Raw genomic sequence first — 21,145 nt, 5'->3', positions numbered from 1 at the left:
CCCTGAATCTGGTTCCACCTTTATTTTTTGTCATTAACCCATTCCTCTATCTCACAGAGATGGAGAGTAGATGTTAAATATAAATCTTGTTACAGTTATAGCAGGAATTTTTGTCGATAGATTTCAGTATTGGCTCTTGTGCAAACCCCCATTTAAATAAATGGTGTAGGTGAGGTATTTCTTTGCTTATCCAGTTCTTCCAGATGTCCTTTTCTCCTTTTAATTTTTATGTCAGGACTGCCAGATAGTTTATTTACTTACAAAGACATTACAGAAGGAACACTTAATAAAACTTTTCAACTTTTCCTCAGACATGGTATGTGCACAAAGAAGGCTTTTCATTAGAGCATTTGGCAAATAAGTGTTGCCAACAGAAGAGGGGCATGGGAAGCCTCACATGCACCCATTACTATCCAAACAGGTGCCCAAGGAATTTCTTTTTCAGGATGACCTAAAATGGGGAGTTGGGTTGTCTGCTGTGAACTGCTCAATTAATCATTTCTGAGCAGCTTATCAGAACACAACATGAACATTTGCCATAAATAAAAACCAGCTATTAACTGTCCTGCAGTACTACACTTAAGTGAGAGGTGAATTTTAAAACCATAGTTAAAGCCCATTGCCTTCAGGCTACACACACACATATGTGCTCTGCTGAATGTGGACAGTTTGTTCTATCTGAGCAATACTTCCCAGAGGGCAGCAGCCACCCCCAAGTTCCCAATTTTTCTGTCAGTCTTAGAATTGTGACTGCAGTAGTATTGCCAAGCTCCATCTCTGTGGGTGCTATACAAAAAGCAGAACAAAAAAGTAGTTATTGCTCCCAAAGAGTTTAAAAGCCAACTACAGGAGGGATGAAACTACGTGTTATAAACTTGTGATCCAAGAGCTATACTCAGAGAAGTTAATATAACATTGTTACATTAATATATTATTAAAGAAAGGCTTTGGAGTTCAAGTGTCATCTTAATTCCAGCTGAAGAATGACTATTAAGATATTTTCAGTGAAATATTTTCATCTTCTAAATATGTAGCTCTGTGTACATACCACCATTATTTTTCAAATGTTATGAAGCACTCAGTCCATTATAGCTTTCTCTTTCTGTGGCCTCATGTGAAGAGGATTTCAGTGATGCAGAAAAATATCAATAAGTACATGTTCACATGGAGAACGTGAGCTGCAGGGAAAGGTTTCCCACTGTCACATTTTCTGGTTGAACTACAGATCATGAACCACACAGGCTGCATAACATACAAGGCTGATGGTCCTGATTGTCCAGATGTGTTCAGGGTCTGGAGGTAAAGAGTTGGAGAAGAGGAAAATCATGCTGTCAGCAGTGCCTCTTCCAGCCCAGCTGCAGAATATATCGGAGATCTGAAGAGCAGGGAGGAAAAAAATCCTTCTCCAACATCCACCCACCTTTTGCAGTTCAACTTCTTGGAGGCCCCATGGACACCACTTTCCATCCCCTCCCAACACCATGGGCATAGCAGTACAGAGAATGGTTTGCCAGAATAGGACTCTGGGGCACCCTGAGCACGCTGCAACCCATGTGCTAAGCTGCTCAATGAACGTTCTCAATTACAGTTTGAATCAGACCTTATAATCATGACTGGTCTTTAAAACCATGCCAGACAGCATACATGTTAGAAGAGAGCCTGTGAAGGAGAGAATTGTCTCTTCCCTTCATCTAAGCTGCTGAAATCCTTTTAAACAGCGACTCAACTGACCTAGAGTTTCAGGCAATGGCATATTTCTTGCCAACCACCTTAAAATGCCAGTTATCCCTGCAGTAACCTCAGCAGTAGAGCTCCCTAGGACTCCGGTGATCATCCCTCCTACACAGACAATGACACTGCCTCAGTGAAGGGAGCAACATTTGGACATAATGACTGACACAAATACAGACTGTTATTCTATACAGCCTTGTATGAGACAGGAAATACAGGAGAACTGCTTCCTGAAGTTAAACACAACCAAAAGGTAGGACAAGATATAGCTCATGCCTAGTGGAAGTAGACTTCGCATTTGCAAAAGTTCTTTGCATTGTTATTCTTGAAAGCAGAGGCTAACAAATAAGCCAAGTATGCATACATATGAGCAGATGCGGGCTGAACATCATCCCCAGCCACACAAATATAGCACTTGCTTCCTTCTTTGGCCATGTGCGTGCTACTAAGCAGAAACCATTTGCTAACCACACCACAGTGGCATTCACATTAGCAGAAAACCAGACTCCTCATCTCTTCCTGCTTTGTTCAGCACTTACTGCCCACAGGAAAAAAGAGGGGTTGTGCTCTTTGCTTGCTCCACGCAGGGTCTGCTGTCTCATGGACATCAGTGGCAGCAAAGACAGGCCAAGCCTGTTCCAGAATAGCCATTTGTTCTCATGTAAACCTGTCTCCCCAACACTGCAGCAACATAAGCAGGAAGGGAAAGCCAATGCCAGAAGGGTTTTCCCTTTGAATTTTTGATCTGGAAGGACAAACGTTTTTAAATTTAAAAACCAAAGCTTGATCAAGGATCCCTTTTGATCATCCAGAGTTCGAACATATACTCTCCTACATCACTGGCAGTGGGTACAGGCATGTCTGCAACAGAACATGCTGCTGAGGGAAAATATTTACTGCTAAAAAGAAGTCCCAAATTCCCTGCAAATCTACATCTCCTGAGATATCCAGTCAATCACTGCTGCAAAACTTTCAAAGTATCTACTGTTAGCTGCTCTAACAACTGCAAGAAGAGTGGGGTTTACTGTCCCATTTAGAAAAGGGTTACAGAAAGCTTACAGATTTGATCCAAGTATTAATAATCCATTAAAAATTACTGCATAATAATTCAGAAAATAGTCACTTGCAACAGTCCACAAATGGAAACTGACTGATTTAAAGCATATTTTGACAGCTGCTAGCATCATTCAACATGACAAATGAAGGAATTTACTCAAAAAAAGCAGAGGAGTGCAGCCAAAAAAAGTCTGTAATAACAAAAAGGTTGTCTTGTGAAAGCTCTGGTTTTCTCCTCTTCTACGTCTTTTTCAGTTATTGAACATGAACACACTGCTGGGATGAGTGTCAGGAGAGAGGGAGCTACAGGGAACATTCTACAAATTGTGTCCTTTTCAGGGAATTTTAATTAATGGCGGTTCTGAGAACTGTGATTGACAGGATTAGTGCCGGCACTAAAAGTTACTATTTGAGGATCCTAGAGCTCACAGCTCCCATAAAAATAAAGCAGTTTAGAAAAGAGCTTTGTGCAAATGAAGGCATTCCCTCAGCAGGGAAGGTTCATGTGAACGTCTTCCGTGGCTTCCCTTCACATGGGTTTTTCACTGGAGACGGGATAGCAGAAAGTCTCTGGAGAACTGCCTCCCCTGGAGTGCAGAAGGTTTAATTCAAGTTTTCTAGGTTAGTCCTTGGGGAACATTTCTATAACAAGCCAAAATGTAACTCTAAGAATGAAAGTTCCCAAACTTCGTGGAGGGGAACATATGGTTCCACTTTCAGTGCTTCAGGATTTATTTCAGGTTTGTACCAAATACCTTTTTTCTTTCAGTTTTCCAGTTCATACCACCTTCCTCCTAAGACAATCTTCCAGCATTCTCCTAGTAAGAGTCAGCTCAAAACACATTATTTCACTACTGCTTTAATCTGTTATAAAGAGCTTAGGACAAACCATTCAACTGACCACAAGCATTGCATTTTATTTGACTATTATTAAATATTTAAGTACTAACCCAAAGTAAACCAATTTTTAGAAGGGGTAAAGTATTACATGCCAAAACAATAAGCTAGCAATTAGCAAAAGCTGCCTATTCCAGAAATCTCCAATCTTTTTCAAATACTTTGGGGCCTTAAAAATGCTTGGGTAGCAATATTTATTCAGATTAGGATCATTCATATTCATTTGTGCTTGCCTTTCTGGCTTCTAACTGAGGCAATATGAGCAGAGCTAAATTTCCACAGGAAAAAAGATAGTACACCAAAATACTGCCACTTATTCAGGAATAACCAGTGCAAATATCTTTTTTTTTTTTTAATGGTCATATTATATATGGAATGAATGCAAATCACACATTGCAAAGACAGTCCCAGTGGCATCATTGTTTGGCAATTAATACATATAGTTATATCTTCTTCCATGGTCTGGTTCCAGTGACCCCACAAACCACTGTTCTTTTTTGTTGTTGTTGTTTTGTTTGTTGTTGTTGTTGTTGTTGTGTTATGTTTTGTTTTGTTTTCCCCAGCAACTACATTTCTCTTCAGGAATAATTGTAAATGTGTTGCTGTCAGCTTACATTGCTGCTGGCACCAGTATATGAACCTTTAAGGCTACAGCATTAACAACTCAACTTTAATTAGCTTATGAACATCCACAAAAAGCACCAGATGCTCCTGAACATTCAGGAACCTCTAAATGTCCACAGAAATCTTAAATTTTATTCACTCAGGAATCAACTTTTAGGGGTGGACACCATCTTCGCTATACAAATCATCAGCTCTGTCATGACATATGGAGGAATGGATCATCATCATCCCAACTTCTTCCTGTTCTGCCCCATAGTACAAGAAAATTAAGTTGTTGGGCAAGGCCTATTACGCATGTCTATTTTCTACCTTTTCACTTAATGCGCAAACACAAAAACTAGCAGTTTGCAATTGATCACCTAAAGAAAAACCACCAAGGCTGCTTGTCAGCCTTCAAACACTACCCCAGTGCTCAGTGATACCTGAACCTTGCCAAACCCAGTCCATTTATTTTAATGAACTACAACTCATAAATTCAGCATACAGTTTAAATCTTTCCTCACTTGGCAGCCATATAAAACAGCATGGAATGTGCACATAAAAAAGCTATCTTGGTCACACCTGTTACTTTTTGAAAAGGAAGGGCATGCTCAGGTACTATAGATGAGAATCTAGATGACTGAGCCCCAGCTACTTGTTTAGACTGTTAACTTTACTTCCAATAGTAGGAAATATTACATAAAATCTATGTAACACATATAAGCTAAGTGCAAATGATGAAAGAAATCAGCAAGGGAAAACAGGCCAGAGAGCCGTTGTGATGGAAGAATAGCAGCTGGGAAAACTGAAGTCAACCCAGCTATGTTATTTTTTTAATTAAAAATAAACATGGGCTTTGTTGCCAAGGGATTGGTTAGCATTCCATTAAAAAAAAAAAAAAAAAGTTTTACTTCATTCTCATTCCCCCTCCTTACCTCCCTCCCTCTACTTCCCCTCCCTCTTCTTTTCCAAAGTATTTATAGATTTTGCAGAAAAACCATGGCCATAAAATTTAGGTCAGTCTGCAGCACCACAAAGAGCGGCCTAACTTTTAAGGCATTCTCTATTCTCTCACATGAATGCTTCCTTGATTAAAACTAGTCAGAGACTATCATTTTTAATTCTTTGTTAATTATTTCATCTTCAGTGCTGACCTTGCTAGCTACACAAGTACACATGACTGCACTTCCTGAGACTGCATGTGTGCGACTGATAGAGGCCCTCTTTGGGCAGCCCTTTTAATGAAGATTTCAACAGACCCACATTAATCCTTCCAAGGTCAGTCTTGCTTCTCTTCAATCAAATATTAACATGCTACTTATTCATGCCTGGACTGGAGTTTGTCCTTTTTTTTTTCTTTTTTTTTTTTTTAATGGAATTTTCTTGTGTCTAAAAGCAGAGGAAATTTGGCCAGTGAAGATCTTACACTGCTTCTCTGCAGTCCTTGCTACACAAGCAGGAGTTGGCCCATTAGCAGCGAAAAACTGAAGGATCCAAAGACTTGGTTTGAGCTTTTCATACGTTCCAAGCACTTAAAGTTTAACTACTTTGAAAGGTTGATTACCTCATTACTCTGCCTCCTCTTTGCTGTTCATTCATCTCTCTTACACCTTTCTTGTGTGCCTTCATGCCTATCTTCAGAACAGCTTTCTCCTACCAAAGTCTTAGCCACAGACCAGCCTTACCACAACCATTTCACCACACCTCTTCCACAACACATTTCAAAATCTTATCTTGTTTAATCAACTTTTACTTTTCCCCACCTGTTTTACTGGTTATCTTCATTTTGTTTTTTGGTTGTATACCATAATTCATATTAAATACCTAACCAGAGCCAGTTGCAATTGTTCCAATAAAACATAATGTAGGATAGGAGTTGATGGGGCAATTCCACCCCTCAAACAGATCACTGAAATTTTCTATAGAAATATCCTTCTTCAATATCTTCTCTACTGTGCAGGTGACTGAGCACTGGCACAGGTGGCCCAGAGGGGTTGTGGAGTCTCCTCCTTTGAAAATATTCCAAAGCTACCTGGACATGGTCCTAGGCAATCTGTTCTGGGTGGCCCTGCTTGAGCAGCGGGTTGGACCAGATGACCCTCAGAGGTTCCTCCCAACCTCAACCATTCTGTTATTCAACTGAACCAAGGTATCAGGTTCTGCTGAAACAAAGATTAATCTAATAATTAGTCATTCAGCTAGCTGGTGAGAAAACCAGAACTCAAGTAAAGGAAAAATATTTACATCTACCTCCTGCACCACAGATAAGTACTATCATACATATCAAATCACCACCCTAAGTTCTGTTCTGGAGTAGGACTTGCTTGCATCTATTTGGAGTCACTCTAATTTGCATTTTAAAAAAGCTCATTGGTGAAGAGTATAGAATATTTAATTATTTATTCCATGCTGAGTGACTCTCACGAGAGTCCTGAACAAAAACAGTGTGCTACAGAATTGTTGATTCACCCACATTTTCACAAGACCCTGCCTCCATCCCAGCTGCACAGAGTGATATTTAACCCTTCAGTCTTGAAAGGAGCCCTAGCCAAAGGATTAGGCTAGATGTGGAGTAGAAAAGCAGAGACACGAGGTCTTTATGCATTTCCAGAAAGATTGTGCATTTGTGAAAACTAAGATAGATATATTTTCATTATTCAGCTTTGGTCATTATCTGCTGACTCTCATTCAAATTCCCCAAGTATCTGAATCTTCCATCAACTCCAGAAAAAATGTGGGGTTCACCACAGAAGATGAGGTTAGGTAACTAAATAGCATAATGCACATTATTTGCAATGCAACAGTAAGCATAGGAGAAAGAAGATACTGGGTTGCAAAACAGTTTTCTTTATGCTTTGCATATTTTTTGGAAGAGAAAAAGAAAACCACATTAGGCGAAGCAATACATTTGTTTTGACTCAAGGACATAGAATCACAAAGAAATGTTGCTGCAACTAGTGAGAGTTCAAGTCATTGTTACCCAAACCATATTAAAAAAAAAAAAAAAAAAAAAAAAAAAAAAAAAAAAACCATTAAAAATCCCTTGGAACTTAAATGTTATTCCTCATCCTAACCAAATGTAAATATTTCAACAGCTTAGTGACCAACAGTGTACAACAGAGAATGACTTTTTCTGGGTAATTAAGCTTTGAAACAGAGCTGAAACTAATTCTGTGAACATTAATTCTCTTTTATGGCAACACAAAATTGGATTCAGCATTAGAAAATAAGAGAAGGGAGGGAGAAGGGGGGAAGAATAGTTTGGCACTGGCAGAACCTAAACATGCTGTGCTTCAGCCTCCTTCAGTTTTACACAAATTTCCATGTAAGAATAGAATTTAGTTGAATTAAACATGATCAGAGGGGCAGTTTTGTCTTTCAGATGGTCACTTGCAGCTTGAGTCTAAGGGTTACATGAAAGCAGAGAGATCTGAGTGAAAGACTTCTCATTTAAACTTTTCCTTTTCCAGATAGGTTGACTATTTGACTACCAAAATAGGTACTTCCTCATTCTGACTACTAAAGAGGATTCTGCTCTCCTTCTTACAGCATTTTTGCTTTTCTTCAAGATGTGCAATAGCTCAATCTAAAAAAAAAAAAATAATAATTTTAAAATATATTAAAAAAAAAAAAAGCTTTTGGAGGCTCATTGTATTGTTTGTATAATGCCAGAGGGTACAATCACACAAATACCGAATAGGACAGGGGAACCAAAGAGACAAAGAGAAACTCAAAAATACAAATGGAAAATAAGAGATCTGTCCAGGAAGAGAGATTTGCAATAAAGTTACACAGAAATGCCATTGGCCTTTAATCTAGAAGAGTAGTTATATCAATGAAGATCAACTCAATGATTCTGATGTGATTTAAGTGGCTGGGAGGCTCTACTTGCTTGACTTTTAAAACTCAGACCAGGAAGCTAGACTACTGAAAATGCGAGCATGTGCCAAAATGGGCAAAACATTTAAAACCAGACACATGTCGCATCTTCATCTGGCAAACAGAAAATGGAATGCTATTTATAGCCCTTTGATATTCCTTTGTTTCTCATGGGAAACTAGTTGATGTTGTCTATTGTCAGCTCTCATTGTTAACAACACTCAGGGAGTTTATTAATCTTAAGTCTCAATGCCATTTGCCCAAATCAGTCTTTCTATAAGGGTCACATTAGACCAATAAACAGTTGAGTATCATATAGACATATTGATTCGTTCACTAAGTAGAATTCAATAAGACTAATGTTTAAGTTTTATGTATTTCTTATTTTAAAACATAACCTTCTTGTCAGCCTCAGGATTTTTATGCTGCAGAAATATACAAAATTAAACAATAGCCCCCTACTCCACTAATTTCTCCTACCACATAATATAACAAAACTACAGTTCAAATAATATTATTCCAATTTGAATACACCCCATCTTCCTTTTCCAGTCCAGTTGGAAATCTGGGAATCAAATAGTTCATATATGAAGCAACGCCTAACTTCATCCCTTGGAAGGCTGCCAAGTTGTGACTTCTTCCAGTTGAAAGAGCGAATACTCTAGCTCAAACAGAAGAGTCCTGTGCTGTCAGAATAAATGTTGCATCATGGCACTGATGTGAAGTTGCCACCAGATGAGTTTTTTTTTGTTTTGATACAAGTCAGAGAAAGGAAATTTGGTGTCTGTAGTCCCAATGTTTTACCTGTAAGACCATATATCTATGCAGATGAGGAATAACATTCCCAGTGGCAGCTACATGAAAAAAGCTGACAGAATGAGTATCTATGCAGAGAAATCTACCCTATACTCGGGGAAAACACTCAAAACACACAATACAATGTATGTGGAAAATTAAAGCTACGGGGAAAGAGGATGTAAAAAGTAGAGAAAGACTGGCAGGGGTACAAAAGCATCAAAGATTAAAAAGATGGGAAGAACAGAATATGAGCCAGCAAGCTGAATATGAGCCAGCAGTGTGCCCTGGCAGCCAGGAGGGCCAACCGTACCCTGGGGTGCATCAAGCACAGCACTACCAGTCAGTCGGGGGAAGGGATTGTCCCACTCTACTCTGCACTGGTGCGGCCTCACCTTGAGTACTGTGTGCAGTTCTGGGCACCACAGTACAAAAAGGATGTGAAACTGTTGGAGAGTGTCCAGAGGAGGGCTATGAAGATGGTGAAGGGCCTAGAGGGGAAGATGTATGAGGAGTGGCTGAGGTCACTGGCCTGTTCAGCCTGGAGAAGAGGAGGCTGAGGGGAGACCTCATTGTAGCCTACAGCTTCCTCATGAAGTGGAGTGGAGGGACAGGCGCCGATCTGTTCTCTTTAGTGACCAGTGATAGGACCTGCAGGAATGGAGTAAAGCTGCGGCAGAGGAGGTTCAGGCTGGATATCAGGAAGAGGTTCTTCACCAAGAGGGTGGTCGTGCACTGGAACAGGCTTCCCAGGGAAGTAGTCACTGCACCAAGTCTGTCTGAATTTAAGAAGTATTTGGACTGTGCGCTTAGTCATACGGTGTGAATTTTTGGGTAGACCTGTGTGGTGCCGGGACTTGGACTCGATGATCCTTATGGGTTCCTTCCAACTCACGATATTCTATGATTCTGTGATTCTATGAACAATTGGCGCAGAGGGAATGAAACCAGCCTGAGAACAGATTAGCATGTAAAAGTTTAACAATAAACTAGAGCTGGGACCATCATACTAGAAACTCAAAGCAACCATTATAGCTCCTACAGTTTAAGGCTGACTCTGGTTGAAACTGCATGGTGTCACATTGAAGATAGTCTCATATTATTCTTTTATATTTGTAGTATTCTCAGTTCTGCTTATCCCTGCTACTGGAAACAAAGGCAGATGATCTGCACTGCTTGATTTTGCGTCTAGAAAAGAGGCCCACACACCAACAGAGAAGGAATCTGTGTTGATTTACTGTCAGATAGATAAACTGCTCAAAAAGCCTTATAACAACAAATATTTCACAGAGCAGGGATCATTCTACCTATCTTTTTAAAAACAGAAGATTAAAGAGGGATAATCAAAGAAGGAAAAAAAAAAAAAAAGAATGAATGTTTGATAAGTTAGATGGCTGGTATTGTGGCTCTGAGTTTAATTGACAAAACAGCTTTCGTCAAAACAATTAGATTGTTCTCCTCCAAGCTATTCATCATCTCAGATATTTTTCTAATTCTGACTTTTACCCACCAGAGAGCAGAAACTGCCTGAATAATTGTCATCTAGGGATTCCTTAGCTGGAATTTGGAATGGCCAACGTAATTCCTTCAGACGGTACTCCTTGACTTTTTCCCGTGGACTTTGATATTGCAGTGAAATGCCTAGCATGCTGGTTCTGTGCTGAAGAAATGATTCTTCTGTGTGATATGACAAATTCATTATTTAACAGCAAGACTGCAAATTAATGATATGGTCCCACTTCTGTTTCTGAGTGATAATCTTTTTCTATGACACATTTGGAGAGGGAGGGGTGGTGGGCAACCAAACAAGTAGTTATGAGTCTTTCTAAGAGTTGATGTTGGATTAATAGTCTCATAGAACAAAATCTTTCACTGATCTACAAAGCTGATGGAGTACCGGAGATGGCAGTGGCAGCTATGCCAGCCCAATTAGGGACAGAGTGAACCAATCTTAACTCCCACTTAATGTTTAGCTGTTTTTTCCACCCAAGGTGCCAGACTAGGGTGGCAGCTTTATTGATCATTCTAGCAGCAAACCACCCAGCATTACCAGCCCTCTGTATGTCTGTAGGAAATCAAAAGAGCTGAATCCCAGTTTGAGAGGAACATTGTTGAAATTCCACACAGGGAAGGCTTCAGGTACTACGTTCTCTCTTCCCCTGGCTAACTTTATGTGGTTTCTTGCAATACAGACTCACAAATATCTCTTTTATCACTTTCAGTCAGCATTCAACCACAGTAAAAATTTTTGTTTCTACAGTATCCATATTATTTTCACTGCAACACTGAGTGATTCACAGCTTTCAATCTCACAGCAACCTTATGAAGAATGGAGTAGTTTCTATCCTCATTTTGCAATAGGCTGATTGTAACAAAGAAAGAATAAATAACTTGTACACAGTCACAGACTGCTATGAGTGAAGAAGACCTTACATGGAGGCCTCCTAGTGTGTCAAATAGCAAACCAGCTTTTGTTTCATTTGGTTTTCTTTACAGAGAAAAAAAAAAAAAAAAAAAAAAAAAAGCTTCACTTCCTAGAAACATAAAAACATAAAACTGGTTTCTGTCAAATTATTTCAGTGGTGTGTTCTGAAAATGGAGAGAGGGTAGCAACAAATGTGATACAAGACGATAAACTGCTTTCTCTGCTAGAAATAGCAATTCTGTTGCTGTTGACTTTCTTGTTTGAGCCAAAAGCAAAGCACACTGTAAAGAGTTTCTTTATCTAGCCACAAAAGACATCTAAACCATAAGGGGAGAAGAGAAGAGAAGGAAGGAGAAAAGAGTGGGAGCTTCAGACAAGACCCCAAGTATTGTCTTGTTCTAAGCATACAAAAGCAGCAGCAATATCATTAGATCACTATTGGAACTGCAAGTAGGATCACCTGTACTTGGACCAAACATCTGTGAGGATCATACATGGTTAAAAATCTCTATTCTCTATCAAGATTTCTCAGCCTCCCAAACTGTGCAACATCCTCATTTCATGATAGATCTAATAAAATTACAGACAAGCATCCATGAGAAAGCTGGAAATTGTTTATCATAGAACTCTTCAGCATATGTACTATGATTTTAAAGGCTCTTACTGCACTGTAGTTCTTGAAAACAGGTCACAAAGCTGAAAAGTATCCACTTATTTTCCTCCTCCTTTCCTTTAAAGAGGAAGATATTCCCTACATATATCATGAACTGGTATATGGTATGTATATTTACACTCTGATATGAAATCTCAAATCTTCATCAATTATTTGCATTTTTTTCATGAGGTGCCTGTGGCCTAAGACTCAGGAGCAGACCAAGCAACTGCAACCAACATCTCCTAGTTTTAGGACAAACACTCATGAAAATGACCTAGTCATTTTCATTCACAGAGGTGCACGTTTTCCTGGGGATTGATTTGTCACTATTTTCAAATACCGGCCCTAATGCACAGACTGGTTAGTCATACTTGGCAGTCATGATGGTTTTTCCTCTCCTTGGGTACCCTCTGCTTCATCTTCCTGGCACCATGTCCACAGCCAAGTAACTGTGGACTACACCATCTAAAGTAAGCTTTCTTGCTAGAGCAGAAATGCACACAGACACAAAAAACAATCATGGATAGTATAACCAGTTCAAGTTTGCTCTTACAACTGCAGTCTTTGCGTGGTATGCAAACAGCCTATGCTAGGAAGGTAAAGCTGCACTACTTCAATGAGAGGTACAATTCTGAACAGATGCAGCTAAGCCCTTACAAATCCCTGGGTAGACATAGTTATTTCAGTGTGAGAGCTTAGAGTGTGGCTGGAAGTCTGAACACTTTGAAGATGACATAAATCAAAGTAGCCTCTCCTTCAACACAGCAATTTCCCCTGTTTTGAGTTCCTTCCACTTTGAGAGAATGGAGAAAAAAATCAGTCTCTTAAAGCAATACATACTGTCCATTGTGTGAAACACATACATACTGTGATTGTGTGAAACACCATCCTTTTTTTTTTTTTTAAGTAGAAAAGCTTTTCTCTCTTGTCTGCTGGTACATCTTGAAAGCTTGTTATAATGGCATGGTTCTGGGTGACTACTTGATTGTAGAACATGGATAGAATGTCATCTTCTTTCCAATGTAAATGCAAAGGGAAACCTCAGCACCGTATTCTAGGGGAAGCATGGTGACACATAACAAGAACTCTTGTGTCTGCAAGCATGCACCAACAGTAAGGTTTTCCATACATGTTTGAGAATAAGACCATGTCCAAAAAAAAAAAGTCACCGGACTGTCCCTGTCCTTGCTTCTCCCTCCCCACCATGCTCATTAGTGCAATCAGATGATCATCTCTGTTCTCTTTGGGGTTCCTTTGTGTATCCCATGTGAAAGTGGCCAGCCCAACTACTTCCAGAAAGATCATTTCAAGAATGTGAGCCGTGGAGAACAGCAGACACATTGCTCAGTCTGAATGATCCACACTACTACCATGACCACAGCTGCAGCTGGTCTCCTGGCAGAATAAATCCTGGGACCTCTCTGTACTAGAAAGGAACTACAGCAGTGTGCCTGACAGGTTTGTCTGAAGGATGAGCCCATTGTTTTGATCATTTTCTTACTCTTTCTTGTACTATAAGATAACTCAACAACATACAGACAGTACAAGATAAGAGGCTCAGTCCTTGTTATATGCTTTTCATCAGTCAAAAGACTGATTTTCAGCTGCCAAACTACAAGTGGAATTTGTCTACAAAACACAATCTGAGTTCCATTAACATCGTGGCATCAGTACTTAGGGTACGATGCTCTATGCATTGAACTATTCACTCCTTGCAACTAAGAGAATAATGACGACTCATGTCTACAGATGGCTGCATCAAGTAGCTAGACATTTAAAAGGAGACTAAAACCAGGGCAACCCTTCTACTTCACTGGAGCAAATGCAAATTCTCGATATGAAGATTTTCATTCTGGAGGTAGGGTAACAGAAAGCAAAACACAGATAACACTAATATTAAATGTTAATAAACAAGGCTACTAACAATTATTAGGGTTCTAGCCTATTTTATAATGGGCTAGAATATATTCTTAAGTAGAATATATTAGTAGTTGAGCATGTTAGTGGGTTGCTAATTATTCCTAATGAACAATGATGTCATTTTCCATGGGTATCTGTAAGATACATCATTCATATCAGTAACTTCACTGTAAATTCCTGTGATCACTGACCAGCCCCTTATAAAGTAAACTTGGAAAAAAAGTACTGAATTTAAAAGCTTTGATCATAGAACTCTGGAAGAGGCTCATTAAATATGCTACCCATGCCTTGCTCTCAAGCTCAAAAATAAGTTCTGACAGACATGGACTTGGCTTGGCCAATGTGCAGGTTTCTAGGGAGAAGCAAGATATAGATTACTGAAGCTATAAATGACAGTTCAGTGTCTAAGCCTCATAAGTTTTAAGTTTTACTGGGATACATGTACCTTCTATCTTAGAAGATTCTTCAGGAAAAATTCTATCACCTTCAGATTGTAAAAAAAATTATCCTTGGTCTAGATAACCTTATTTTTACTTCTGGTTACACTCGTTTACATTTAAAGATGATGTACCACTCCATGCATGGACAAATTAGTCTTTTTTTTTTTTTTTCCAGTCTATTTTGAGATTGGGAGAGCAGTGAAAGTTTTTTTATCTCAGTTTTAGTAAGGCTTTTGACACTTGTCTCATAGGGTATAACATCCCTTTGACAAAGAGGTGGATTGAAAACTGGAAGAAATGCCAGGCCCAGAAGGCAGTGACCAGGGTCACAAAGTCCAGCTGGAAGCTGATCACTAACTGTGTACCCCATAGGTCAACACTGGGGCCCATACTGCATAACATCTGTTTTAATGGGCTCGATGAGGGAACTGAGCACACCCTCAGCAAGTTTGCAGACAATATAAAACTGAAAGCAGTGGCTGGTACACCAGATGCCTGTGCTGCTATCAGAAGGACCTTGAGAAGTTCAAGAATGGGCCAAAACAGAACCATATGAATTTTAACAAAGAGGTTATAGAGTCCTCATCTTTGGAGATATTCAGCACCCAACTCGACACAAGCCTGGGCAACCTCCTTTAGTTCACCCTGCTTTGAGCAGGGGCTTTGGACTACAAAATCTCCAGAATTCTCTTCCAGTTGCAATTGTTCTGTGATAACCGTACACAGATATATCTTGCGATAAATGTTGCACTAAATACAGTATGCAAACATACAAAACATACTATATGTCATAATATAAAAGTAGAACAGGCCAGCTGCTTAGGTAATCACCTATCTAGTGTAAGCTAGTCCTAAATATTACAATTTGAAACAGTTGAAGATACGAACAATACACATTAAAAAGGCTTTGTTGTAAAGAACAAATTTCAGTGCTTCCCAGATAATAACAATTGCTTTTACCAGACTTTTTAACAACTCAGCATCTTACATGAAACTGCTGTAATTACTGCTATAATCAACATCATAACTTACAATAACACTTACAATTAACATATGGTAAATAGCATCAGCCAATTAGACTATCATGTGCCCTGTACATCTGATTCCTGTTTTCACTGGAATGCAACTATTTGTGCTGGATCTTGTCCAGGGTCTCTGCTTTGGCCTCTAACGCTCTTTAGATGAGCAACCCTCAACTTTCTGCTGTAGTTAAGGGGAAAGACAAGATTTCTGTGCATATGAATTAGGTCATAGATATGAACCTTGAAAGGAGATTCATTAGTCATTTTTAGAGCTCCACTACTTTAAAGTAGAAGAAAATAAATCACAGAAAACATCCCCTTCATCACTGCATACCATCATCATAGACAGCAAAGTTAAATCTGTATTAATTACACATAGCCTACCATTTCTCCTTTTGTTCCCTGAGCATGCTTTCCCTTTTCTTTTTTGTTAAACTTCAAGGTCTAGAAACAAATGCAGGGAATTTATTTAATTACTCACAATCAAATCTCTGCTGTTGCTGAGTGACTTCTATGGATGGCCAAGGATTCAGTGTTTCCAGGGCCATCTATAGGTTCTCAGGACTTGGCAGGACTGGATGGTTCATCTTAACAATTAAGTAATCTGTGTACTATCAACAATCCCTTTCCTCAGAGGTGCCGCTTCCTCTAAAGCAACAGAATTTAAGTAGCAACATGACTGTTTCAGAGTGGTAATGACTGACTTTTCCTTTGCCCACAGTCTTGCCCAAAGTCTCCAGCTTCAGCTCCTGACAGAACTGTGATACCCTCAACACATGGTGCTCAGCAAACCACAGAACAGAAATATCATATGTGAAGCCCCCTCTTGCACATTAAAAAAGCACAAAACAACTAGGAACTCAAAGCAACAATATGACCACGATATGAAGAAAAAACATGAATTATCTTAAAACTTCCATTTTTATTGCTCTGACTTATTGCTCTGACTTTCCAAAACCAAAATCTAAGGAACATATTCCAAATTAAGAAACCATCACAGAAATTCTTTGTTTTTACCTGCCTCAGGAATTTATGCTAGAGGAGCAAAAGAGTCCTTTATCAAAATAATTTCACCACTGGCAGGCTGACATTTTTATTTAGGGTCCCAGAGGAGACCCATGTTAAGGAGCCCCTTCCACTATTATGGCTCAAGCTACAGAAGACATCTTGGGCCTTTGAAAGATACCTGTTACCACCAAAAAGAAAGCTGACCTGAGACTCAAGACAGGACTTATCTGTCCAGCTCTGCTATGTGATTTAGGGAAAGGGTTTGGGGTGGGAGCAATGGAGAAAGGTTGCATCTGTGCTTCTTCCCCTGACGCCCCCTCATTCTCATCTACTCAGATGTTATATCTTTGAGGTCTTGGGATGTTTTTCATTAATAACAGTTCTGGAGTCCCCCACAAGTGTAGTAACAAACTGTTAACCAAGTGCAGATAGTGGTATGTTTCAGTTTCTTTTCTTCAGGATATAGTTAGAGAAAATACTGATAGAAAGTCAAAGAAGGCATGCAAAAATTTCCACATTAAACTAGTGGCTGCATGTTAGAATCAAGAAAAGGGCCCATTATGAGCAATGGAAGCTTTGCTTCAGTCTGAAAGGCAAAGCTCATTTGACATTTCCATCTGTGTAATGTACATGGCAAAGGCTTGCATGCAGTGTTCCATCGTGTTCTTGATGCTGTCAAATACAGAAAAGGAAGAAAATGGAAACATGAATCAATGAAGTCATTTTCCTTCCCATATACTACCTCAGGCTGAAATGATGTCAGAATTCACAAGAAAAACAAGTTTGAGTGGCACCAACATTTCAGAGGAGGAAATCCAAAGGAAAATCATATCCATCAAAAACTGGTGCTGATGATTCAACAGGCAGCATCCCTACTGCAAAATCAGTAATGAACTGATTTTGTCTGTGTGATGCACGGCTGTCATTGTTGGGAGTTTGGGCTTTCATAAGAGAGGGGGGGGAAGGACCATACCATCTTCCCAGACAACCAAATCCTGAAGGGTCTGTAAGACTGGCTCCCTTTACTTTCAAGTCATCCAACCTCCTGCTGAGATGTAAAAGTCATACTGGTCTAGTAACCACTGTAATTTCTGACAGCTCTCAAGATGTACTTGTACCCTACCTAGACTTATCAGACTACCAAGTCTGATCCTGGCTTGCTACCATTTCATATGCCATACTATTCAGTACAGAAGCCTCTATTTGAGGTAAAATTTGATGGGTATGGAAGAAAAGGGGTAGAGGGAAAATATACCCATTTTTCCCCTTGGTTGTCACTTTCTAGAAAGACAGGTGAGGAAGGTACATGGCACCTTAGCTGATGTATTAGCTATTGCTGTCATTTCGGGGTAACCTTAGACTTGGAAAGAAATGTGGCAAGCTTGAACCACATTAAAGCCCTTATTTAGCAAAATGCTCTGAAACACATGCTTACAGTTAAGCATGTGCCTAAATGCTTTGCTGAATTAGGACCTATGCTGGTAAAAGGGGCAATTGATTAATGGTTTCTGACAACCACCAGAAACTAATGAGCCACAGACCTCCGCTTTTTCCTCCAAATGACTGTACTTAAACCCGAAGGAAATTTCATTATGGAAACAGAAAACACTTATAAATAAATCATACGTGTCTCCTTTGCAAATATTAATTTTTATCTGCAATTAGTGGTAAACCCAAACTTCCTTTCATACAGTAATCTGAGACAGTGCCATTTGCCCTGTGTAACTGGTTACTCACTCAAACACATAAATTTCTTTCTAGAACTGCAAGTTGTATGGAAAGCTGCACGAACCCAGCTAAATCAACCATGGAATATTCAGCATCCAACATACTAACCGAAAGGTTGCCTCACTGCATCATAAGCTTCAGAATGAATCAAGCCAGCTCCGTGCAATCCACCTAGAAACAAAGAGCTCAGTAACAAAGTGCTGAAACCAGCTTCAAACCGCTGCACATTTAGCCTCAGTGAGGTGTTAGAGGATCAGATCCCAGGGAATTAAGACAAACTATTCAAGTCTTTCCACATGGGAGAGAGAAAAGGTCTGAAACAGTGAGAGGAAATGACTTGTCCAAGATAACCTTGGTCCTCTTAAGATGCAAACTGGCTCTCTATTTGCCAAGCTGTACCCCATCGAAGAGTCTTTTTAACTGGCAACATGTTTTAGCTGGCTTCACTTTATTTTTATTTAGAGAGACAGGAAAGACCTGTGGCCAAGGCACATCACTGGAGCCATGGCATTCAACTCTAAGGTCAACTTTATCTAAATACCATTAAACAACTCATTTTATTTTTCCTACCACCATTGTTGTTATTTCAAGCACAGGCAACACCTCCAGTATGACAAAAGCAATAACTGCTGTTAACACTATGATGTCTTAATCTATCAGGTATACCTAGAAACGTCAAGACCACAAGCTAAAAAATAGGGACACTAATATCTGAGTTCTCATTGTGACATTCATAAAATATCTAAAATTATTCGCCCTCTTTCCACGTGTATTTTAGTCATCTGAACCAGATTTCAAGAGTAGACAGATGCTATGTAATTAAAACAGCATTAAAAATTTGATGACATACACCAAGGTTTTAATGGGTGTTTACAGAGCTCGAAGGGCATAAATAACACCAGGCTTCATAAAAGATGATAACTGAGTTGTTCCCTTCATTCACATACTCTTTCCTGTAAGTGTACTAATTCACCTATAATTCTAAAAAAGAAAAAAAAAATGGAGGAAAAAGAAAAAAAAAGTATTTAGTAGTTTGCATTCTTAACTGTGGTTGACTAGTTACCTGAGACTGAGGTTTCACAATCAGTAGGTTTATGCACACACATCACCAAAAACTGCAAATTCAATCATCTGTGATCGCATTATTGTCCTATTCGTTTACAGAGCATTACACATTTATACCAGCCCTGTGACAGCTTTGCAAGCATAGGCAACATCTAATCCAACAAAAATCCTGCCAACGTAGTTAACCTCTCAGTTTCCTTGCTAGTGATATGAATTAGCAGAGAGAATTCATACCAGAGTTGCATTACATGTCTTAACTACAATGTTTCTTACTAATTACTAGGAGCCCTAATGCACAATTTATATTATCACTGAACCATGACCTAATAGTAAGAAGGGGACTTCAACTTCCACAGTGCTGTTTAAATGTTTCTTGAATATCCATACCTTTGTAACAGAGACAAGAACTCAAAGACAGATCTGAGGAAAGAAAAATGACAGGACTGACATGTCTGAGACTTGGGAAAATGACCAAAATTTATCCAGCCAGTGGAAAAAAAAAAAAAGAAAAAAAAAGTTTCAGTTCCCTGAGTTTGGATCAGATCAAATATGCACACACACTAACAATGCCCCAGAGGAAAGGGTGGGAAGGGAAAAGGAAAACATTTGATTTTTCTTCATAAGTCTATATAAATAAGATTTTACATTACTAAACAAATATTAAATGTGTTTACACTTCTGTTACACTGTGAAGAGGAAAACAAGTGTTTACCTTTGCATACCTGACAGTTTCCAATACGTTTATTATAACTGAGATCTTGACCCAAAACCTACTAGAAAGCCTATTTCAGGTTTCTGTGGATGTCAGTTAACAGTTTGTAAAAGCTCATACTACATAAATGGTCTATGTATCTACCACAGTAATGTGCACAAGACATTTCTAGGGTCAGACAGAAAACTTTCAGCACACTTTCAAAAAGAAAGACAAGGTGGTGAGCTTAAAAACATATGTCTTTACTCATTTAGTGCATGGGAAAGTTTGAAACAGCAGTTACTTCCTATTCCTAGCACAGTGAAAGTCTGCAGGGTATCAGTTATTACCCTATGAGGTGAACTTTGATATTTGTAAAGATGAATACTGTAGCTAGCCAGCCACCAATGCAAGAAAGCTTATTCCTTTAGCAAGTCTTTTATTCTCGTCACATTGACCACATTCGCATTCAGCTTGATCCACACAGAGCTCCCTGGCTATGACAGAGTTCACCATGGATACTCTGGCTCCATCAGCTACACTCACACCTGGGAAAATAATGTAAAAACTTCATATTCTTCAAAAGATTAGAGACTTTACTTAATTATAGTAAGAGATACTCTGTGAACTCTCACCGCTATCTTTCATTACAATACAAAGTTCAATTCTGTATTTATTTAGCCTTTTATTTCCAGAGATTTTGCTCTACTGCAGAGTTATAACAGACACACTTTTTCATTTCCTCTTTCCTTTACAAAGTAGAAGTCTGCTTGAAATGATGGTGAAAGAACATATATGAACCTTTCACTACATGGTTGCTATTCTGAATTCAGCATAATCAAACTGTGACAAATGGATGTTAGGAACTGACAATTGCTTTGCTACCAATGTACATGATGTTAAATTAATACTTGGGGGGGAGGTACATGTTGTCTTCCTCATTAGCATTCATCTGAGTGTCTAGGAAGCTTGCAGGAGACCAAGTATAGATCTGGATGATTCCCTCACTGCTATGGTAAATTCACTTCAAAGACTCCAAAAGTCTTTCAGTTGTGCGGAAACAAAGAGGATTAGAGGAGCAAGTACCTTGCCTTAAGCTGTTCCTCTTTTGTGGAAGGAGTGTGGCTTCTCCTCTAATAACATGTTATCTTCCACGAGACTTGCTCCACTTTCAACAAAACATGTTTGCTCTTCTGTCATAGCGTTGCCACTTTCTTCTCAAGATTTCTA

At 39.1% G+C, this 21,145-nt stretch overlaps 1 protein-coding gene across 15 annotated transcripts in view; it reads right to left on the bottom strand.

The window, feature by feature from the left end:
• The window catches only part of CALD1 (caldesmon 1), a 247,356-nt gene that overhangs the window by 118,775 nt on the left and 107,436 nt on the right, over positions 1 to 21,145 (bottom strand). Inside the window, exon 3 of one of the 15 annotated variants that reach the window (XM_038178222.2) lies at positions 18,268 to 18,330. The exons of the other annotated variants lie outside the window; for them this stretch is intronic. The gene's annotated coding sequence lies outside the window, so the exon portion shown is untranslated. The remainder of the gene's footprint in view (positions 1 to 18,267; positions 18,331 to 21,145) is intronic. 15 annotated transcript variants of the gene reach the window in all.

The sequence above is a fragment of the Anas platyrhynchos genome, chromosome 1 (genome assembly GCF_047663525.1).
Source record: "Anas platyrhynchos isolate ZD024472 breed Pekin duck chromosome 1, IASCAAS_PekinDuck_T2T, whole genome shotgun sequence".
In the NCBI taxonomy this organism is placed as follows: domain Eukaryota; kingdom Metazoa; phylum Chordata; class Aves; order Anseriformes; family Anatidae; genus Anas; species Anas platyrhynchos.
Note: the sequence above shows the minus strand (reverse complement) of the source record. Positions and strands in the feature narration are given on the sequence as shown.